The sequence below is a fragment of the Schistocerca gregaria genome, chromosome 7 (assembly GCF_023897955.1).
Source record: "Schistocerca gregaria isolate iqSchGreg1 chromosome 7, iqSchGreg1.2, whole genome shotgun sequence".
Taxonomy (NCBI): Eukaryota; Metazoa; Arthropoda; class Insecta; order Orthoptera; family Acrididae; genus Schistocerca; species Schistocerca gregaria.
Window position 1 is genome coordinate 69,451,414 of NC_064926.1, and position 24,592 is coordinate 69,476,005.

At 44.6% G+C, this 24,592-nt stretch overlaps 1 non-coding gene across 1 annotated transcript; it reads left to right on the forward strand.

Annotated features, from left to right (window-relative positions):
• Positions 1–2,155: 2,155 nt before the first annotated feature.
• On the forward strand, positions 2,156–2,228 carry Trnaa-cgc (transfer RNA alanine (anticodon CGC)). Its single transcript has one exon. It is a non-coding gene; the product is annotated as a tRNA-Ala (tRNA).
• The last annotated feature ends 22,364 nt before the right edge of the window (positions 2,229–24,592 follow it).

The window sequence follows — 24,592 nt, forward strand, 5'->3', positions numbered from 1 at the left end:
CGCATTGACCCTTGCCGTGAACATCAGAGGCTGTTGCGACGCGAAAGCCTCGGAGACCCACCGCGACGCGGGAATTCGAGAGGCGACTATCACTGTCTTCCCCAGGAGCATTTGCAGAATTTGTCTCCGGTGGCGGCCCGGATGATGAACTCGAGTTAGCTGGCGATAAAAAGAGAAGTGGCGGAGTACGCCCGCAAGACAGATGCGGCCCCCGGTCCCGCCGGGAGCAGCCGCCATGATGGATGGCGTCGCCAAGGGCCAGCTTCCCCCTGCCTTCCATTAGACCAGAGGCACCAGCAGCCGTCTCCACTCATTGTCGCCTCACAACACTGCGCACTGCCGACCAACAGTGAGAAAACAGCGGTCGCGTATTCCGTAGCAGTCGGGTTCACATCCCAGTCTGATAGATTACCGGGGATACAGCTTTCATTGTTGTTGTTGTGGTCTTCAGTCCTGAGACTAGTTTGATGCAGCTCTCCATGCTACTCTATCCTGTGCAAGCTTCTTCATCTCCCAGTACTTACTGCAACCTGCATCCTTCTGAATCTGCTTTGTCTATTCATCTCTTCGTCTCCCTCTACGATTTTTACCCTCCACGCTGCCCTCCAGTACTAAATTGGTGATGCCTAGATGCCTCAGACCATGTCCTACCAACCGATCCCTTCTTTTAGTCAAATTGTGCCACAAACTTCTCTTCCCCCCAATTCTGTTCAATACCTCCTCATTAGTTATGTGATCTACCCATAAAATCTTCAGCATTCTTCTGTAGCATCACATTTCGAAAGCTTCTATTCTCTTCTTGTCTAAACTATTTATCGTCCACGTGTCACTTCCATACATGGCTACACACCTTCAAAAAACGACTTCCTAACACTTAAATAAATACTCGAAGTTAACAAATTTCTCTTCTTCAGAAACGCTTTCCTTGCCATTGCCAGTCTACATTTTATATCCTCTCTACTTCGCCCATCATCAGTTATTTTGCTCCCCAAATAGCAAAACTCCTTTACTACGTTAAGTGTCTCATTTCCTAATCTAATTCCCTCAGCATCACCCGTCTTAATTCGAGTACATTCCATTATCCTTGTTTTGCTTTTGTTGATGTTCATCTTATGCCCTCCTTTCAAGACAATGTCCATTCCGTTCAACTGCTCTTTCAAGCACTTTGCTGTCTCTGACAGAATTACAATGTCATTGGCGAACCTACTCCAAATTTTTCTTCTGTTTCCTTTACTGCTTGCTCAATATATAGATTGAATAGCATCGGGAAGAGGCTACAGCCCTGTCTCACTCCCTTCCCAACCGCTGCTTCCCTTTCATGTCCCTCGACTCTTATAACTGCCATCTGGTTTCTGTTCAAATTGTAAATCGCCTATGGTTCCCTGTATTTTAGCCCTGCCACCTACAAAATTTGAAAGAGAGTATTCCAGTCAACATTACCAAAAGCTTTCTCGAATTCTGCAAATGCTAGAAACGTAGGTTTGCCTTTCCTTAATCTATTTTCTAAGATAAGTCGTAGGGTGAGTATTGCTTCGCGTGTTCCAACATTTCTACGGAATCCAAACTGATCTTCCCTGAGGTCGGCTTCTACCACTTTTTCCATTCGTCTGTAAAGAATTCGCGTTAGTATTTTCCAGCTGTTCGGTAATTTTCACATCTGTCAACACCTGCTTTCTTTGGGATTGGAATTATTATATTCTTCTTGAAGTCTGAGGGTATTTCGCCTGCCTCATACATCTTGCTCACCAGATGGTAGAGTTTTGTCATGACTGGCTCTCTCAAGGCCGTCAGTAGTTCTAATGGAATGTTGTCTACTCCCGGGGCCTTGTTTCGACTCAGGTCTTTCAGTGCTCGGTCAAACTCTTCCCGCAGTATCATATCTCCCATTTCATCTTCATCTGCATCCTGTTCCATTTCCAGTACATCGCCCTTGTATAAACCTTCTATATACTCCTTCCACCTTTCCGCCTTCCCTTCTTTGCTTAGAGCTGGGTTTCCATCTGAGCTCTTGATATTCATACCAGTGGCTCTCTTTTCTCCAAAGGTCCACTTCATAATGGCAAAACGCCGAACCGACCTCGCCATGTAACTTGCATCGCTACGCGTAAATGAACAGATAATGATGTTTGATCAGTCACCAGCAAAGATGGTACCGAGCGAGGTGGTGCAGTGGTTAGCACACTGGACTCGCATTCGGGAGGACGACGGTTCAATCCCGTCTCCGGCCATCGTGATTTAGGTTTTCCGTGATTTTCCTAAATCGTTTCAGGCAAATGCTGGGATGGTTCCTTTGAAAAGGCCACGGCCGATTTCCTTCCCAATCCTTCCCTAACCCGAGCTTGCGCTCCGTCTCTAATGACCTCGTTGTCGACGGGACGTTAAACACTAACCACCACCACCACCATCCAGGCTCCAGCGTCCAACTGCACTATCTTCTGCAGTTTCGGCTGCCAGTCCTCCACAAACATTCAGGAACGACATTGAAAGTGTGCCCGGCAGGGTTGAAGCGGTGGTACGAGGGTGAGTCAAATGAAAACCTTAAATATTTTTAAAAAATATTATTTATTGTGCAGAAGCGGTAGAAAGCTGTATCACTTTTCAACATTCTCTCCCCAACGCTCAATGCAAGTCCTCCGGCGCTTACAAAGTGCATAAAGTCGTTTAGAAAAAAATTCTTTCGGTAGTCCACGCAACTACTCATGCATCGCGTGGCGTATCTCTTCATCAGAACGGAACTTTGAGAGGTTCCATTACCTCTTTTGCATGTCGCCTCTCATTTTCATCAATTTATATTAATGTTCTATGTCATTGCATGGTAGTAACTGTTGTGGTTGGCAGGGAGCCAACCGTGTTTTTCTAAAGGAGGCTGAAATGCACGCGTTTTAGCTCACGCAGGCTGGCGTGAGGTCTGGAACATAACAAGGAAATTATAATTGAGAAAAGCGGACGTAGCTTCTGGAATACTTAACTTTAATCCATTCATGGAGAACGTCGCTCTTTATGGTACATGATTCACTATATCAATAGTACGGATACTGGCGCCTTGCTAGGTCGTAGCAAATAACGTAGCTGAAGGCTATGCTAGCTATCGTCTCGGCAAATGAGAGCGTAGAAGTCAGTGAACCATCGCTAGCAAAGTCGGCTGTACAACTGGGGCGAGTGTTAGGGAGTCTCTCTAGACCTGCCGTGCGGCGGCGCTCGGTCTGCAATCACTGATAGTGGCGACACGCGGGTCCGACGTATGCTACCGGACCGAGGCCGATTTAAAGGCTACCACCTAGCAAGTGTGGTGTCTGGCGGTGACACCACAGTAACAGACCGAATAAGCACCTGGCGGAACAACTGACGTAGGTCGAGGTTCGTCTATTGTATGCAGGGTGAAACGACCTGCGAGACGTCTGAGTGTCGCCCCAGTTTATGTATTTAGCGCTCCGGCTCGTCCGGAACGAAGATTCCTGGCACTGACTTGATTCGGAGAAAACTTGTGGACTGTGCCCTGCTGAGTGCGACTACCTGGCACTGGATGGCCGGTGGTCTAGGCAGGTTGTTTTCGTAGCTAGTCAAACGGGAAGTTCAGTCCCCTCAGCTGAATAGCAGAGGCATGACTGGTCAACTTAAACTGAGGCCAGTTGACGTCGTAAAGCCCTGCTCGAAATTGGAGGGAACGGTCGCTATTGGCGCAAATGATGTCCTGAGACAGTGTGGGGGAATTTTGGAATGAGAACTGAATGCTGATTCGCAGTTTTTCGAGGAAAGTAGGGAGTAGAGCAATGTTGGCTTCGCTCTTGTGTTGCGCGGGCAGGAAAGTCGGGATCTGATCTTCCTCGGAGTCGGATGGTCTTGCGACTTGGTCGATCGTTTTCGGAAGAACTTAGAATTCTCGGACAGCCTTCGCGCCCAGGAGTTGACACAGAATTGCTGCACAGCAGAAGTCGGCGCCTACATCATCAGGACGCTGCCTACCGACGACGTGCTGGTATAGTATTTTGCGGCTCCGGCAATGTAGGACCTTAACAATTTTATACTGAATACCTCAGTAGCACGCGCGTTCGCTTTGCTACAAGACCACCTTGCTTGTTTCTCCATGTGATCCCATTTGTACTCTCACTACTAATTGCAATACTGCTATATAGTCGGGAGATTAGTATTAGATTCATTAGGACCTCTAGTCATTATCGTCAATTTATTGCACCACAGAGAGTAGGAGCCCCTTGTTCTCGAGCCAACTCTTATTCTCATAATATTTCAGTATACCCTATCCTTTAACCTACTGTATGTCGACAATCAGGTGCATTTATGTTCTGATACATAACAAATCTCATTGTAATATTTAATCCGCATATCATTTCGTAGATATAGGCAGCATCCCATTTCCTGTTGTTTATTATGATAAAGTTCCCTTTTTTTTTTTTAGTAGATTACGATTTTTATTAAATTATTGTGAGCAGGGTCCACCATCATTTCCTTCCGTTACCGTTGTGCGCACACTTAGTTAGCTGGTAGATAAGGAGGGGGCCGAGTGCATGTCTCGTTCTCATGCAATATTCATCTGAATTAAAGTGGTACAAACTCTTCTCCACCCTGGCACCTCGCAACTTATTTCCTCCCACTGCGTCTTTGAGTGGTCCAAACATGTGGAAATCACTTGGGGCAAGGTCTGGTAACTATGGTGGATGAGGAAGACACTCAAAATGCAGGTCTGTGATTGTTTCAACTGTTGTACGGGCAGTTTGGGGCCGTGAATTGTCGTGTTGCAAAAGGACACCTGCTGACAGCAATCCAAGTCGCTTTGATTTGATTGCAGACCGCAGAAGATTTTTTAGATCTGTGTATGATGCACTGGTGACAGTGGTCTCTCTAGGCATGTAATGCTCTAAAACGACGCCTTTTTCGTCCCAAAAGAGAGTCAACATAACCTTCCCTGCTGATTGTTCTGTTCGAAACTTCTTTGGTTTTGGTGATGAGGAATGGCGTCATTCCTTGCACGCTCTCTTCGCTTACAGTTGGTTGAAATGAACCCAGGTTTCGTCCTCAGGAACGATTCTTGCAAGAAGCCATCACCTTCTCGTTCAAAGGACCGAACACGTTCTTCAGAAGCAGCAACACGTCGTTCTCTCATTTCAGGAGTCAGCTGCCGTGGCACCCATCTTGAAGACACTTTGTGAAACTGGAGCAAATCATGCACAATGTGGTGTGCTGACCCATGACTAATCTGTAAACATGCTGCAATGTCATTCAGTGTCACTCGGCGGTTTTCCTTCACCATGGCTTCAACTGATGCAATGTTCTGTGGAGTTACAACTCGTTGTGCCTGACCTGGACGAGGAGCATCTTCTACTGAAGCCACACCATTTACGAACTTCCTACTAGATTCGTAGACTTGTTGCTGTGAGAAACATGCATCACCGTACTGAACCTCCATTCTTCGATGAATTTCAATAGGTTTCACACCTTCACTACGCAAAAACCGAATAACAGAACGCTGTTCTTCCCTGGTGCAAGTCTTAAGTGGGGCGGCCATCTTTATACAGATACTGCGACGGTATGTGTGCATCTGCACTGTGCTGCCAATTACAGCACATTATGCACGCTGTTTGTAGCATACTTACTAACTTACAGGATAACGGCGAGAAATTTCGATTTGTTATTACAAATTTAAACTTTTCATTTGACTCACCTTCGTAGAAGCGAGGGGCTGAAACGCACCACATTTATGTCAAGTAATAGGTGTCCTGACACTTTTGATCAATAGTGTACTTTGACGACAATAATCCCTGACATCCGACTTGATGACACCACGGATTCGTTCAGTTTCTTTCAGCAATGTACACGTATCTTCCCTTTGTAATAAAGACGCCGTTTGCAACCATATTTCATTTCCATAGTTAATGGATACCTCGATCTGAAATTTCATCAGGCTATAGCTCTGTTCCTACTTACATTATCTGATTTGTTTCCTTGCTTTTCCTTTAAGCGGTACGTTTCACTCTTAAACTTTATTCGAGATCTTAAACGATTACTAATCGATCAAGATTTGTTCATCTCAGTTACAGCATCCAATCTTTCACGTTAAATAAACAGCATGTCTCTTGTTCGATAATACCTCGGAACTTGTGTTCCTTTTCTAGTGACTTCGTCATCACTAGGACGTTTTTCTTGAATCTATCTGGTATTCCATTACTAATAACATCTCTATCGACTAAGCGTCTACATTGTATCATATTGGCTACTTAAAAATAGATAATTTCATAAGTCTCTGTTTCCTCGCACAGCGAAGGTAAATACACTGCCCAACCACAGCCTCAGAGAGTCAAATGCGCGGTTTGGAAAATTCATTTTGAATCCATATGTTTTGTAGTGGAAAACGCTCACAGTTGTTCTTGGAGAACATATCGGCGTTACCGTGTGCTCGAAGATGCGTCGCGAGACTGTTCCATTGTTATCCAGTAGGTATTTTAATGGCAATTTGGAAATTGTGCCCATTATGCGACTTCCTCCGAAGCAGTATCAACAATTTTGCCAGGGCAGATTCTTATATAATGGAAAAGTCCAAGAATAAGTGATATGTCACAAGTGTGTGAAACTTCACTAAAATACACAGAGAAATCAGCGAGAAGAACCAGTGCAGTATTAAAATAGACAGCTTGGAAGGTTGTAGAGGAGCTCCGCCTAGGATTGCATAGAAACAACAGTTGGCACACGAACTAGATACTAATGATCCTTTAAGTACATTAGCGTCTGAACTAGTTGAAGGTTTTTCTTGTAGAATGTCATTATTAATAATTAAATATTACATCAATAGACACTAAGTACGACAATGGTCAATTCGATATTATGAAACACCGGTTAATTACGCAACCTGCGAGAGAGAACCACAGTGCTCAGTTCCCAACAGTAACCCCCCCTCCCCCCCCAAAATGAATGCTAAGTTCTGGGAGCACCCAAATAGACATTTCCCAGGTGGATCGATCGATGCCGTAAACAGCACCTACATTGCACTCCTCGTTACGGAATATTCGCGGCGCAGTGAGAATTTAAGGTCAATCACTCGACATATCCTCCATCTCCCTCCAAAACCCTGTTTTTGCTGTGACTATTTACGTTGATGCACTCATCCATATCGTTCCCTGTACCAGTACTTCAGTATTTGCTTCTGGTATAAGCAATGTCTTCCACAATCCAGGCAACGTGTCCCTGACTTAGTTACTTTTTGTGGCAATTACCATCTTTTCTCAATCACTCTGTTTTTAAGTTCATTATCTGAAGAACAACTCATTATTTTCTTCAGTTTATCGTAATATCTTGTCTTCCCTGTTCTATCTACATTTCTAGTAACGAGACGCAGGCAAGAATTTGAGCAACATAAATATATTTTTTCATGGAGAGTTATTTAGCGAGCACCTGATGTTTGTAGCTCGACTCGAGTGACAGCGAAATGACTAAACACAAGAGTAAAAATGCCATGGTGCGCTGTTGGTTACCTAACGGAATTTTCAAACCTAAGCCCGAGATGTCCTTAAACGGGAAATTTTCGGTCAGTGTGCACTGCAAGTGTTGACTTACGACACTAAGGTATGAACTCTCGGTGTGAAATCGGTTCTCTAACTGAATGTATCCCAGCGAACAACTGAGAAATAGCTGTTGAGAATAAGAATGTGAGAGGTGTGACAAACAAATGGAACAGGAAACCCACTGGAGTGTAATATTGCGACTATAATGAATATGGGCGCTGGTTTACTTGCTTGAGGATAATATTAAAGTTGAACACTGCAGTGTTATATAGTGTGTGTCCCACCGCAAGAAACTTTTTGTCCAGAAGTAAAATAAAAAATGTATGAAGCAAATGTTGTTTAGCTACCAGAGGAACGTCAGCAAGCATAATTTTCTTTCTTGCAAATCTGTGACGAAAAACTTTCTGTTGATTTCAAATTTGAAAGACGCTCCTAAACTTACAAGGAAACGTCACCAACTTGACCTCATATTTTAAGGAGGAAAAAATCACACTAGCAAGTTAACAGCCCCAGCAATCAACTTCTCACGAAAACTTGGCCCATGTATCTGCTAGTACGCAGTTACAACCTTTCGAATGGACAGCTTTTTAAACTTCCGCTCGCACCGATTATTCGTCACTCGCTCTGCCCCACTGCGGCCTCTAAATGCCCGAGCGCTAAGTACTGTACAGTGGAGTGAGTAAGAGGTTGGTGAAGTACTATTTTGACACTGGTAACATGCTTTGCTCATTGTGTATGAGCGGTTTCCAACCTGTAGCTGGTGACACTGATTTCGTTACTTTAAAACACTATTATGTTTTAATTCATAAATGCAGTGTAAACGGATAAATTGAGTGTGTCGTTAAATAAGTTCAAAAAAATGGTTCAAATGGCTCTGAGCACTATGGGACTTAACATCTGTGGTCATCAGTCCCTTAGAACTTAGAACTACTTAAACCTAACTAACCTAAAGACATCACACACATCCACGCCCGAGGCAGGATTCGAACCTGCGACCGTAGCGGTCACGCGGTTGCAGACTAAAGCGCCTAGAACCGCACGGCCACACCGGCAAGCCGTTAAATAAGTAACTGGCGTTATTTAATCCTCGCTGATGTGCTTTATCATCTTCGGCTTTTATATCTGTTATAGCTAAAATGAAGTACAGTATATTTGCATGAGATGCTCTATTCTCCAACGTGATAGAAGCGATTAAATTGTACGTCCAAAATCATTAACTTCATTTCATAACAAGTCTTCAGTTGATTAGGTCTATTCATTTTGATTTTAAGGCATATATATGGCTGCAGAACGTCTATACTAGAATATTGTGAAAATAATATTGAACGTATATGTGACTGAGGCTGATGTATTTCATACTCATATTACTTATGTTTTCCGCGTAAAGTGGGGTGAAGCGGATGCAAATAATCGGTGGGCACGAAAGTTTATAATCTGTAGTTTCAGGAGGTCATAACTAAGTACTTTCAGAGTTATGGCCCAAATATTCTGACGGAACTGTTTGCCGGGACCGATATATTTCTAGTTTGTTTTTTCCCTTAAATTATGAGGTCAAATTGGTGATGCTTCCTTGTTACAAAAATTTTTATTAAACAGAGATGGATAAACTGTCAGAACATCAGCTTGGCAATATCAAGCATTAACATTTAGGCAATCTTAATGAAGTAATATTGGTGAATACGGTCCGCTTCTCTTTGTGCACACTCACAACCGTTGAAGAAGGCGATAATTTCAATTTGAGAAAAAGAAAGACACCAAGTCTAGGCAGCGGCGTGGCCGGAAACTCGTTCCCTCCAGCAGTGTTGGTCTCCAGACGAGGCGTCCTGGAGCTGTAGCGAGCCGTGGGAACGCGGGCGGCGAGGGCGTGGAAACCAGACACCCACCGGCTGTTGGGGGTTACTCGCCACTGCCAAGGGCGACGCCATCCGCCCTCATGTGGCCAGCGCAGCGCTAACCCTTAACACGTGGGAAGTCTGCGCTCCGGGCCCCAGGCAGTCTGTGACGCGACACGGACCATTTGGCGCTTCGGCTGCCGCGCCAAACCTGCTGACCTCTGACGTGGCACGGCTGCTTGCGACACCTGTTCTCCGAAACCTCCGAAGGAACTCTTCAGTAGGGCACCCGTTATCATCAGAAGAATGGAAGAGATACCTGAGAATCTGTTTCAAGACGATCAGTTCATCTTTCGGAAAAGTAAAGTTGCGAATCAAAATGCAAACACGAAAAACGACGACACCCTCATATGATTTGTCGATCTGGATAAAGCGTTAGACAATGTAAAATGGTGCAAGATGATTGAAGTTCTGAAAAAATAGAATTAAACTATTGAGAAAGACAGATAATATATAAGAACCAAGAGGGAAAATCAGAATGGAAGACCAAGAACGAAGTACTCTAATTAAAAATGCATCCCTACTATTCAATTTCTACTTCGAATAAGCAATGACAGAAATTAAATAAAGGTTCAGGTTGAAAGGATATCAGTGGTAAGATTTGCTCTTAATGTTGTTGCCCTCAGTGAAACAAAAAGAAGAGTTATAGAACGAACTGAATGAGATGGACAATCTAATGAGTACAGAATGTGGAGTGAGGATAAACTGAAAAAAAGATGTAAATATTGAGGGGTAGAAGAAATTAGCGATAAGCCTAACATCAAAATTGGTGATCATGAAGCTGACGAAATTAAGAGATTTTTCTGTTTTGGAAGGAAAATAAGATCTGACGGAAGAACACGAAAAGCTGACTAGTATATGCAAAGAAAGCATTCCTGCCCAATAAGTTTGCTAACATCAAGTATTGGCCGAGAATGTGCGTTTGTAGTACGGCATTGTTTGGTACTGAGTCTTAGACTGTGGGACAACTCGTCAAGAAGATGATCAAAGTGTTTGAGATTTGGTGCTATAGAAGGCTGTTGAAAATTAGGCAGATTTATAACATGAGGAATGAAGTGTTTCTCCGCACAATCGGCGACGAAAGACTAATTGTAACTTCCAATGAAGTAGGGGTGCAACAAAAGAGATTGGGTTCAAATGGCTCTGAGCATTATGGGACTAAACTTCTGAGGTCATCAGTCCCCTAGAACTACTTAAACCTAACTAACCTAAGGACATCACACATATCCATGCCTAAGGCAGGATTCGAACCTGCAACCGGAGCATCAGCGCGGTTCCGGACTGAAGCACCTAGATCAGCTCGGTTACAGCGGCCGACTCTTAGGTACTATCCTCAACGTCTTCAGTAGCGAGATGTTTATCTGATGACTCGGTTGAGAGTGTTGAGAAATGTTTTCTTTACTCATCCAGGCACACTGTAATGCCGTTGTCTGACCCATCCGCTGTTTCTGCTCCAATAAGTAAGAACTTCCTCACGTCTGTCACTGTGAAGTACATCTGGGTATATAGTTGCTGTGTAAAATTACCTCCAGAAGGTCTTTGACAAGTAACTCAACTAAGTGATTACGGTTTTTTTACTGTGGAATCCTCTGACATTGTGTCACACTTCGGTAATCGGCAAATTTTTGTTTAATTCCGAAGTCCTCCCCACCATTCCTTACCTTTTTGAATATTTCATGGAATTTTGCAATCATGTATTGGAGATGTTACTCAGAGTTCATTCTTCCTAACTGCTCTTTTTATAACTTGATAGCCTGGAGATCTGAAGTTAGCTTTTGGATTTAGCCGTGCTTCGCTTTTGGACATCAGTGACATCTTTATATTTAACTGTTACTTCAAGCGTTGTTATATTACAATTGAATGATCTTGCATTTACTCTATTTTATTCGTGTAGAGAAGTTGGTTAGTAGGGGTGGCTGTTGGTTAGTAGGGGTCGGTGTCCTTAGTTGCTCTTCTGCAAGGTTTCGAATGTCTCATGTGTGTACACGTTGTTCCACTTTCGTTCACTCGATGATTCTTGTAATCATGTAGACTTATCGTTCAATAAAGTTGCGTTCTTCGTTCTTTGTGGTACATTCAGGCTTAGTCGCGATTCAAGTCCCACTTAAGACTCTAGACCTTGTATTTTTATTTTGGTGTTGTGTTTGTATTTCATACTTCAGGTTTTTGAACATTATTTATGTTTGTTTTACAAAGCCCCTGCATTCTAGAAGAAACTGCAGGAGTTTCCACATTTACATACAATCCATTATACAGTAACGAAATTATTCTCTTCTTTTATAAATAGTTTTCTGTGCAGCTCTAAAACCCAACTCCAAATTATACTACAGAACTAGTTAAAAAGAAGAAAAAGAATAAATGAAAAAAAAGTAATGCAGGAAGGAGGGCACCTAGACGTAAGTGTTTATGTTGGCTCATTGAGACTCGGCGTCGACTGCGTCAGTGGTTATACTGAATTGGTAATCTTTTTATGACTCAAAATATGTTCTGTTAACCGATCCCTTCTTTTAGTCAGGTTGTGCCATACATTTCTTTTATACCCTCATTCGATTCAGAACTTCCTCATTAGTTATTCGATCTAAACGCCAAGTTTTCAGCATTCTTCTGTAGCACGACGTTTCAATAGCCTCTATTCTCTTCTTGTCTGAATTGTTTATCGTCCATGTTTCATTTTCGTACAAGCCTACACTCGTGACAAATTACTTCAGGAAAGATTTCCTAACACTGAAATTTGTATTACATTTTAAAAAAATCATCTTTTCAAAAATGGTTCAAATGGCTCTGAGCGCTATGGGTCTTAACTTCTATGGTCATCAGTCCCCTAGAACTTAGAACTACTTAAACCTAACTAACCTAAGGACATCACACAACACCCAGCCATCAAAAGGCAGAGAAAATCCCTGAACCCGCCGGGAATCGAACCCGGGAACCCGGCCGTGGGAAGCGAGAACGCTACCGCACGACCACGAAATGCGGGCCATCTTTTCAAGAACGCTTTTTTGCTATAGCTGTTCTATATTTTATGTCTTTTCCACTTCGCCCTTCGTCGGTTATTTTGGTGCCCAAATAGGAAAACATATCTATCACGGTCACTATCTCATTTCCTTGTCTACTACATTTAGTATCGCTTGATTTAATTCGACTCGGTTGAGTTATATTTGTTTTACTTTTGTAGATGTTCCTGTTATATCCTCCTTCAAGATGTTGTCCATTCCGTTTACTTGTTGTTCCAAGTCCTATGCTGTCTCTAACGGAATTACCGTGTCGTCTGCAAATCTCAAAGTTTCTATTTTTTCGTCCTGATCTGCAATTCTGTCTTGAAACTTTTCCTCGGCTCGTTTTACTGTTTGCTCATTGTACATCGGTTACGATCCTGTCTCACTTGCTTTTCAACCAGTGTATCTACCAGGAAGTTTCAAACCAGCGCACACTCCGCTGCGGATTGAAAATGACTTCTGGAAACAATCTTTCAGACCGTGGCTAAGTCTTGTCTCCGCAATATACTTTCTCCCAGGGATGTGCGTCCCACAGTCTATGCAAGAGAACTTCTGTTAAGTTTGGAGAATGTGAGATGAGGTACTGGCGGAAGTATAGGCGTGAGGAGGGATCGTCAGTCGCGCTTTGACAACTCAGTCGGTGCAGCACTTACCCGCGAAAATCTAACGTCGGGAGTTCGAGTCAGTGTCCTGCACGCAGTTTTAATCTGCCTTGAAGTTTCACATCAGCGTACCCTCCACTGCAGAGCGAAAATTCATTGTGAAAACAAACCCCCAAGGCTGTAGCTAAGCCATGATTCCGCAGTATCCTTTCTTCCAAGACCGTAGCTCCGCGCGGTATGCAGGAGAACTTCCATGGCGTTTGGAAGGCGGGAGATACTGCCGGAAGGAGAGCTGTTAAGGTAAGATATGAGGAGGTGGAGCAGTTGCCTACGAAAGGCGAAGGTCGCAGGTTCGAGTTCCAGTCCGGCATACGCTTTTAATGTGCCGCCCTTCGACTTTTAGAACTGCTGTCTAGTTTCTTTACAACTTGTTCCACGTGTTTTTATCTCTGATACCCTCAGAATTTTATATTCGAATCAACATTGCCAAAAGCTTTATTTTAATCTACAAAATTTGTAAAGGCAGGTTTGCCTTTCTTTATTCTATCTTCTGGGATAAGTCGTAGGGATTTTCAATTCTTCTGTAAATGATTCCTGTATGTATTTAGTAACCATGGGTTATTAAATTTATGGTTCGGTAATATTCAAACCTGACAGCTCCTGCCGTCTATGAAATCAGATTTATTACATTATTCTTGAAGTATGAGAGTAGCTCCACCAAGTGGAGTAGTTTTGTCGCGACTGGCTCTCTGAAGCATATCAGTAGGAATAAGGGTATGTCATCTACTCCAGCAGCCTTGATTCGAATTATATCTTTTAGCGATCTCTTATTTTTTTCTCGCAATATCGTGTATCCCTCTCACCTACACCTTCTTCATCTTTTCTTTCTATTATATAGCCCTCGTGTTTGTTTTCCTCATGTGGACCCTCTGTACGTTGACTCCAGCTTCGACCTTTCTCTTCTTTCCTTAGTACCTGACTTACTTCTCTTTCCGCCAAAAGTCTCTTCAGTTTTCCTACAACCGGCATCTGTCTGTAGTAATACATGCTTCTACATTCTCGCATTTGTCCTGCAGCAATTCCTTCTTCGCCATTTTGTACGTTTTGTCAGTCTGAGTTTGTAGGTATCTGTATTCCCTTTGGTTTCTTCACTTGCTTGCAAATACGCATAGCCGTGAATTATACTGTACCATCTATCAACTCAAGACTCAACTAAGAGAGGAACTTGATTATCATTTTCGACATTTATGTAAAAACTGGATCCCGCTATCGCTAAAGTTTCTCCTCTAATTGATTTTCCTGTTACTTTTGTATCACCCAGTAAATTTCTTTTAGGTATCTAGGCTTAAAGTCACCGCCTGGATGCATGAGTCCTCACTTTGACGCAGTCACGGCGCTGGCCCACTGCTTACACCGTGTTAAGCGAGTTAACTATTCGACCGAAGTCGTTATCCCGTAGACAATTTTTTTAGACATCTGTGCGCAACGTCTAAGGAAAGCACCGCTAGCGACGTGACAACTCCCAGTGGTAGACAGACAGGAGAGAGTTATGTTTTGTCGATTGGTGGCTGTCATCCAGACAAAGCGCTTTACACAGAGAGGACCGGGAGCGTTGTCCTGCCGACCGAACCTGAAGACGCGTCGTCAACCTGCGACCAGAACAGCAGTGTTACCGCGCCACGTTCAGCGATGGGACAACCGACTGGTTTTAACAGCCGACCAGTTAGTCGCCTGCTTATGCATTCAATCGGTTTTTCTCAGTCGAATGACAGAACCGAATGCAACTGCTCTCTACGGCCATATCAAATGTACGAATGTTTTTATCTCATTCATTCACCGGGCTTAAGTGGTTTCACTCAATGACTCAAACAAGTCTTCTTCCGTTGCGACGGTTATGTGAATGTTTTTCACTCACTCACTGGGTTTAAATTATATCATTCAATGTCATACAACCGACTGACAAGTCTCTGTTGGTTACGGCCGCTATACAAAAGTTTTGAAGTCTCTGGGTTTGAGTGATTTTATTTATATACTTTTTCAGCCTTTTCGGTTATATATGAGCAAATACTAGGGTTGACAACATTTTTAGAAGCCAATGAAGTATTTTATTTCAAGGATAGGTGAATAAAAGTATATTTCTAAAACTAAAATATTTTCAAAATATTTGTATAAAGCCACTGAAATACGAATTTTCGTACTTGTAGCATTAAAAATCATTTTTTCGTTGGTTTCAAAAGTCTAGTATCTGGTGCTGCACTATAAATCTATCTATATATAAATGAACAATCACTTTTTAATACGTTTTTATTGGTCGGTAAAAATTTTGCAATTGATTTTAAACTAACTGCCGGCCGCAGTGGTCTCGCGGTTCTAGGCGCGCAGTCCGGAACTGTGGGACTGCTACGGTCGCAGGTTCGAATCCTGCCTCGGGCATGGATGTGTGTGATGTCCTTAGGTTAGTTAGGTTTAAGTAGTTCTAAGTTCTAGGGGACTAATGACCACAGCAGTTGAGTCCCATAGTGCGCAGAGCCATTTGAACCATTTTTTTAAACTAACTTTCAGATAAGGTAGCGACTTGAAACTTTCAATATATCTGAGAAACGTATGACACTGCAGTATTGGCGCGCTTTAGAGTCTAGTATGTGGCAGAGATTACTTTGTTCTTCTGTCGGTCTATTTGTCGGTTCAAATTTTGCAACTGATTACAAACTGACTTCCCGGTAAGGTAAAAGACTTTAAACTTTCAACTTAGCTCGGAGCTGAGTGACAATGCACTATTAACTCGCTTTCTTTTCTGGTGTGTGGTGGAGAGTAGTTGGTGTGGCACTGTTTTTTCCGTGTTTTCCTGTTCCCAGTCGCAAAAGTTTCGCAGTTAAGAATGACTGCTGCTAAGCTTCAGTGTGCGCTCGATTTTCTCTAACTTCTGTATTCGAGATATCTTAGCGAGATATACGTGGGAGGAAGCAATACACTGGCTGACCCAGTTGAAGAGAAACTGAAAAAAAACCTGAAATTTACAACATGACTTTGTAGTAATTCATCAAAATATTTGAATCAATTTAAAAATTTCACACATAGAAGACTAAAAGGCAGAAAATAGCTATTTAAATAAAAAACTTTTTGTATAACACATTTTTCACTTGAAAAGAAATGATGAATTAATCAGTCAGTATGCAAAACTGCTGCGGCGTCAAATGTTTTCATTCAACTGCTCCCACAGACTGCTTTCAGTTGAAAAAATAAATGAATAATAATCCAACTGACACGTAAAACTACAACCGACTTACTCGATAGTTTTTCTTCGGCTTCTTCGACAGACTGCTTTCAGTCAAAAGGATGACTCAGTAGCCACATGTGCGCATGTACGATACTAACATGCCGGAGACGGTGGACTGAACGATACCAAAATTACGCGAAATTATTATGTGGTATGGCCGGCCGTTGTGGCCGAGCGGTTCTAGGCGCTTCAGTCCGGAACCACTCGACCGCTACGGTCGCAGGTTCGAATCCTGCCTCGGTCATGGATGTGTGTGATGTCCTTAGGTTAGTTACGTTTAAGTAGTTCTAAGTTCTAGGGGACTGATGACCTCAGTATTAAGTCCCATAGTGCTCAGAGCCATTTGAACCATTTGAACTTAGTTACTTGTCTTCTACTCTGACTGTTTCTTCTCTATTTTTTTACGTATTGTATATTATCTGTCGCTTCTTGTAGCTTAATCCGATTTTTTCATAATTTGGAACATCTTGCTTCATTTTACATTTTCGAACACATTTCTGGGTCGATAAATCCAACAAATGTGTCTTTATTTTTCTTAGGTTTTGCTTCTATTATCGATCGCAACGTCGTGAACGATATATGAATCAGCGTCTTCTCTTTATATTGAAATACTGCACATTTTGAACAGAAAAATGGACCCATCTATGTTTATTTTATATGCCACACTGCTTTTCGTTTCCTCCACTTCCATTCCAGTGAGCTTAAATGCTTGAAAGTGAGAAAGAGATGAAAATAGGTATAGTAGGAGTAGAACGAGATTTTACCAACTTCACCTATGAGGGCAAATTCAGCAAAAGGAAGTCATCACCAAAGATATACGGTGTTACCTGGTTTAGAAATGTCCGGTTGCTCACAGCCAATGAGTCTGAAAAAGAAACCGTTGCTCTCCTATCTCCCCCCCACCAATACTGCAGTTGTTCGGATGGTGTTGGAAGTGTTCGCAGATTCTGTCAGGGATTCTCTAGTAAACGTAAAAAGAAGTCAATAGGAATGTGCTAGTTTGTTATAGAAGACGTTAATAGTTTGACTTGCAGCATCGACATCGTCAGAGAAACCTCAAGAGACGTATTAGTTTTTATTAAATGGGTGGCTCGAATGGTGGAAGCGGGACTTAGAGCTGAGTATTCACGTCGAGTGTGAACCTTCAGTTTACGCTCTAAATACGTTTTAAGCGAGGTTGCCAAGTGTTGGAAGATGTAAGGGAGTTCTGTAGCCAAAACGTTACAACGGCTGCCTACCGCAACATGGATGCCTCAGAAGTGTATACGCGGAGCAGACACTGACGGGGGATCGCCCCAGCGAAGATCGGTCTGCAAATGGAGAAATCCATTGAGATAAGTTACTATAAAGGGCTGATTATTATTACGGAGAGGCTGTGAACGAATATCCCGAAAACGGCGAAGCTTGTCCAGTGTTCACGTGCTACTGTCGAGAGCATCTATGAAAGGAGGTGAGCCGTGGCGGCTGGCACTAGGGTGTACTACTTGCATCGCTGATATCGATATTCGGCTGTCTCGCTATCTCTGACTGCTCCCCCCGACGGGTCTTCCGGGTGAACGTGTGACGGGAGAGTCTCCGGTCGGCGTTCATCGAGCCAGCTTGTGCTGAAAACAAGCCGGCGTCCCTAACCGTGGTGCATGGGCCTCGCAGTGCTTGCCGCCCTTGTCTTTGGTCGCTTCGAATGTACGGTGCCGATCATTGGGCGCCTTGGCGTGCAAAATTGTGGTGGGTTCGTCGTCTACGCTGAACAGCTTCCCAGCTCGTAATTTGCAAGCTCCAAGTTATTTTGTGTTTAACTAAGAAGATTGTTGAAACTTATTGTGGCATAGGTAGCTGCCGGAGATGGTTCAGAACTTGGTTCCACAGTGGCTACTTTAAGGACGCTGGTGTTCCTCATTTCGTTTCTCATCATTTGTGGAGTGTGTGCTTTAAGTGGTTTTCATGCAAGTTTTAACTTGTTTTAGGACATATTGACCGCTTGGGGACTGGTGGCCGTTGTGTGCGCGTCCGGCAGCCATAGAGTTAATGGTTTAATCATTTGTCACGGCAGGATTTGGTATGTTTATTTAATGTTGAAAGTGCCTTGGGAGACGGGTACTGGTAATTACTCCATAAGAATTTGGGGGCATGGTTACTATATAGGGTGAGTCACCTAACGTTACAGCTGGATATATTTCGTAAACCACATCAAATACTGACGAATCGATCCCACAGACCCAGCGTGAGGAGAGGGGCTAGTGTAATTGGTTATACAAACCATAAAAAAATGCACGGAAGTATGTTTTTTAACACAAACCTACCTTTTTTTAAAATGGAACCTGGTTAGTTTTGTTAGCACATCTGAACATATAAACAAATACGTAATCAGTGCCGTTTGTTTCATTGTAAAATGTTAATTACATCCGGAGATATTGTAACCTAAAGTTGACGCTTGAGTACCACTCCTCCGCAGTTCGATCGTGTGTATCGGAGAGCACCGAATTACGTAGGGATCCAAAGGGAACGGTGACGGACCTTAGGTACAGAAGAGACTGGAACAGCGCATTACGTCCACATGCTAACACCTTTTTATTGGTCTTTTTCACTGACGCACATGGACATTACCATGAGGGGTGAGGTACACGTACACACGTGGTTTCCGTTTTCAATTACGCAGTGGAATAGAGTGTGTCCCGACGTGTCAGGCCAATAGATGTTCAATGTGGTGGCCATCATTTGCTGCACACAATTGCAATCTCTGGCGTAATGAATGTCGTACACGCCGCAGTACATCTGGTGTAATGCCGCCGCAGGCTGCCACAATACGTTGTTTCATATCCTCTGGTGTTGTAGGCACATCACGGTACACATTCTCCTTTAACGTACTCCACAGAAAAAAGTCCAGAGGTGTACGCTCAGGAGAACGGGCTGGCCAATTTATGCGGCCTCCACGTCCTATGAAACGACCGTCGAACGTGTACCTCACCCCTCATGGTAATGTACACGTGCGTCAGTGAAAAATACCAATAAAAAGGTGTTAGCATGTGGACGTAATGCGCTGTTCCAGTCTCTTCTGTAACTAAGGTCCATCACCGTTCCCTTTAGATCCCTATGTAATTCGGTACTCTCCGATACACACGATCTAACAGCGGAGGAGTGTACTCAAGCGTCAACTTTAGGTTACAATATCTCCAGATGTAATTAACATTTTACAATGCAACAAACGGAACTGATTACGTATTTGTTAATATGTTCAGATGTGCTAACAAAACTAACGGGGTTCCATTTAAAAACCGTAGGTTTGTGTTAAAAGAACATACTTCCGTGCATTTTTGTATGGTTTGTATTAACCAATTACACTAGCCCCTCTCCTCACGTTGGGTCTGTGGAATCGATTCGTCAGTATTTGATATGGTTTACGAAATATATCCAGAGGTATTATTAGGTGGCTCGCCCTATATATTTCAGTGTGGCTGTGATTTGACCTTGTTTTCATTGCAAACTATTTGTGCTGCAGGCCATTTTTTAAGTCTTCTCGTTTCCTGGCGTTGGTGCGGTTATGGATTCTTGTCAAGGCCGTGCATTGTGAGGCAAGTCGGACTATATTTAAATACACTCCTGGAAATGGAAAAAAGAACACATTGACACCGGTGTGTCAGACCCACCATACTTGCTCCGGACACTGCGAGAGGGTTGTACAAGCAATGATCACACGCACGGCACAGCGGACACACCGAGAACCGCGGTGTTGGCCGTCGAATGGCGCTAGCTGCGCAGCATTTGTACACCGCCGCCGTCAGTGTCAGCCAGTTTGCCGTGGCATACGGAGCTCCATCGCAGTCTTTAACACTGGTAGCATGCCGCGACAGCGTGGACGTGAACCGTATGTGCAGATGACGGACTTTGAGCTAGGGCGTATAGTGGGCATGCGGGAGGCCGGGTGGACGTACCGCCGAATTGCTCAACACGTGGGGCGTGAGGTCTCCACAGTACATCGATGTTGTCGCCAGTGGTCGGCGGAAGTTGCACGTGCCCATCGACCTGGGACCGGACCGCAGGACGCACGGATGCACGCCAAGACCGTAGGATCCTATGCAGTGCCGTAGGGGACCGCACCGCCACTTCCCAGCAAATTAGGGACACTGTTGCTCCTGGGGTATCGGCGAGGACCATTCGCAACCGTCTCCATGAAGCTGGGCTACGGTCCCGCACACCTTTAGGCAGTCTTCCGCTCACGCCCCAACATCGTGCAACCCGCCTCCAGTGGTGTCGCGACAGGCGTGAATGGAGGGACGAATGGAGACGTGTCGTCTTCAGCGATGAGAGTCGCTTCTGCCTTGGTGCCAATGATGGTCGTATGCGTGTTTGGCGCCGTGCAGGTGAGCGCCACAATCAGGACTGCATACGACCGAGGCACACAGGGCCAACACCCGGCATCATGGTGTGGGGAGCGATCGCCTACACTGGCCGTACACCTCTGGTGATCGTCGAGGGGACACTGAATAGCGCACGGTACATCCAAACCGTCATCGAACCCATCGTTCTACCATTCCTAGACCGGCAAGGGAACTTGCTGTTCCAACAGGACAATGCACGTCCGCATGTATCCCGTGCCACCCAACGTGCTCTAGAAGGTGTAAGTTAACTACCCTGGCCAGCAAGATCTCCGGATCTGTCCCCCATTGAGCATGTTTGGGACTGGATGAAGCGTCGTCTCACGCGGTCTGCACGTCCAGCACGAACGATGGTCCAACTGAGGCGCCAGGTGGAAATGGCATGGCAAGCCGTTCCACAGGACTACATCCAGCATCTCTACGATCGTCTCCATGGGAGAATAGCAGCCTGCATTTCTGCGAAAGGTGGATATACACTGTACTAGTGCCGACATTGTGCATGCTCTGTTGCCTGTGTCTATGTGCCTGTGGTTCTGTCAGTGTGATCATGTGATGTATCTGACCCCAGGAATGTGTCAATAAAGTTTCCCCTTCCTGGGACAATGAATTCACGGTGTTCTTATTTCAATTTCCAGGAGTGTATATACCGCCTGCTTGTGAGCCTGTGCACAAGCCGTGTGGAATGAACGCTTGTATTGCCTGCCGGCCGTGGCGTGGCGTTATTGCTACCAAATAGTGTTGTGGGCCTTAACGCTATTCTCTAAAGTTAAGTGAGGCCACTTTGTTAATATTAGCGTTTATGTAAGTTATTTTACTGGTTATTACTAGCCATTCTTATTCAGCTCTAATGTTAATCATTTTTGGATCTTCAATAAATGTGCAACTTGTTATTTTTCCTGTGTGCCAGGTTTGCGTTTTTAGTGTAAGCATGTGTCACTGTGGAACCTTATGTAGGCAGTTCAGTTTTATTAATCTTTAAGAACTTTGATTTTTTTTAAATGGAGTTGTGGTTTTATGTGGCTGTGTAACTTTGGGTTGGAAGTGTATAGTGTTACTAGTCTTTTGAGATATGGTTAAACAAGAACGATTGTTTATCATTGATTATTCACCGTGCCTACGACACTCCTGGAAATTGAAATAAGAACACCGTGAATTCATTGTCCCAGGAAGGGGAAACTTTATTGACACATTCCTGGGGTCAGATACATCACATGATCACACTGACAGAACCACAGGCACATAGACACAGGCAACAGAGCATGCACAATGTCGGCACTAGTACAGTGTATATCCACCTTTCGCAGAAATGCAGGCTGCTATTCTCCCATGGAGACGATCGTAGAGATGCTGGATGTAGTCCTGTGGAACGGCTTGCCATGCCATTTCCACCTGGCGCCTCAGTTGGACCAGCGTTCGTGCTGGACGTACAGACCGCGTGAGACGACGCTTCATCCAGTCCCAAACATGCTCAATGGGGGACAGATCCGGAGATCTTGCCGGCCAGGGTAGTTGACTTACACCTTCTAGAGCACGTTGGGTGGCACGGGATACATGCGGACGTGCATTGTCCTGTTGGAACAGCAAGTTCCCTTGCCGGTCTAGGAATGGTAGAACGATGGGTTAGATGACGGTTTGGATGTACCGTGCACTATTCAGTGTCCCCTCGACGATCACCAGAGGTGTACGGCCAGTGTAGGAGATCGCTCCCCACACCATGATGCCGGGTGTTGGCCCTGTGTGCCTCGGTCGTATGCAGTCCTGATTGTGGCGCTCACCTGCACGGCGCCAAACACGCATACGACCATCATTGGCACCAAGGCAGAAGCGACTCTCATCGCTGAAGACGACACGTCTCCATTCGTCCCTCCATTCACGCCTGTCGCGACACCACTGGAGGCGGGTTGCACGATGTTGGGGCGTGAGCGGAAGACGGCCTAACGGTGTGCGGGACCGTAGCCCAGCTTCATGGAGACGGTTGCGAATGGTCCTCGCCAATACCCCAGGAGCAACAGTGTCCCTAATTTGCTGGGAAGTGGCGGTGCGGTCCCCTACGGCACTGCGTAGGATCCTACGGTCTTGGCGTGCATCCGTGCGTCCTGCGGTCCGGTCCCAGGTCGACGGGCACGTGCACCTTCCGCCGACCACTGGCGACAACATCGATGTACTGTGGAGACCTCACGCCCCACGTGTTGAGCAATTCGGCGGTACGTCCACCCGGCCTCCCGCATGCCCACTATACGCCCTCGCTCAAAGTCCGTCAACTGCACATACGGTTCACGTCCACGCTGTCGCGGCATGCTACCAGTGTTAAAGACTGCGATGGAGCTCCGTATGCCACGGCAAACTGGCTGACACTGACGGCGGCGGTGCACAAATGCTGCGCAGCTAGCGCCATTCGACGGCCAACACCGCAGTTCCTGGTGTGTCCGCTGTGCCGTGCGTGCGATCATTGCTTGTACAGCCCTCTCGCAGTGCCCGGAGCAAGTATGGTGGGTCTGACACACCGCTGTCAATGTGTTCTTTTTTCCATTTCCAGGAGTGTATTTATGTTTTTGGTTGCGGATACAAAATATGATTGTTATTCGTGTTTATGTAATTCAATTAAAGTGAAAATTCGTATATTGCATCCGTAAGAGGTCAAATGTCCGAATTGGAGTTTATAATAAAGTCTGAGTCAAATTAAAATTGTGAAACAATCACAAGCTTGTCCATCACCGGTGATCCCAGGCTTCCTATTTTCATTGAATAACTGTGGTGAGACTGTAATTTTGATTTTATAACGAATTGAGTAGTGCCATGGTTCAAGAGGTACAAGGACAGTGAAACCACCACTAGGCTCTTCCGAAAGAGCACAATACTGGTGCACGCACAATTCTTTCGATGCACCCCGTTCGTCGTACATTGTTGTACAAGTGACCCAGCGCCATCGTCTGGTGGGAGACATTCTGCCGCAATTGAATGGGACCTGTGGTAGTAACCTAAAACACGCTGACAGCCGTGAACCACTTCAATCATGCTTGATGTCTTCTCCGACGGCAATGTCATCTTTCAGCGGCTTAGCTGTCCGTGTTTCGGAGCCGCAACCGTGCTACAGAAGTTTGAGGAGCATTATAGTGAACTCACTTTGATGCATCGGCGACCAATTTCTCCTGATGTAAATCCTACGGAACGTATCAGGGTCGCCATGGCGCATCACCGCGTACGCGTATCAGCAGCCCGTTGTTTACTCGAATTACATGACCTGCGCGGACACCTCTACTGCCACTTACCTCCACAAACCTACCAACAAAGACGGACAAACCAGCTATTAAGCTGCCGATCATAGTGTTTTGGCTCTTCAGTGTAAATCTGATGAGCAAAACACCCATTAAATTTCACTGAATGTGATATACACGCGGAGACTACGACATGTTCGTCGCTACCATTGCATCGCGCAGGCTGGTGTGGCCGAGCGGTTCTAGGTGCTTCAGTCTGGAAATGCGCGACCGCTACGGTCGCAGGTTCGAATCCTGCCTCGTGCATGGATGTGTGTGATATCCTTAGGTTAGTTAGGTTTAAGTAGTTCTAAGTTCTAGAGGACCGATGACCTTAGATGTTAAGTCCCATAGTGCTCAGAGGCATTTGAACCATTTGAACTATTGCATCAAAAAGCACTAGTACAAGATTTCCTGTATAACTGAAAAAGGCACGCTGTGCAGAAAGGCTTCTTGCCTATTCGTCTTATATGCTTGTTCAGCTTTCGTTCACCTTTTGTTTGTCAGCAGCAGTTGGATTTCTTTTGAATGTTCCATGTTTCATGTTCTCTTACCTGAATACTTGAGCTACCGCCACGGGTGTTCCCGACTATAGACAAGTACGCTGGTTAACTCGCACCGTGCGCTTTCCGGTTCAGCAATCATAGTCATTTCTGTAATGCATTACAAATAATTAATAGTTCTTCT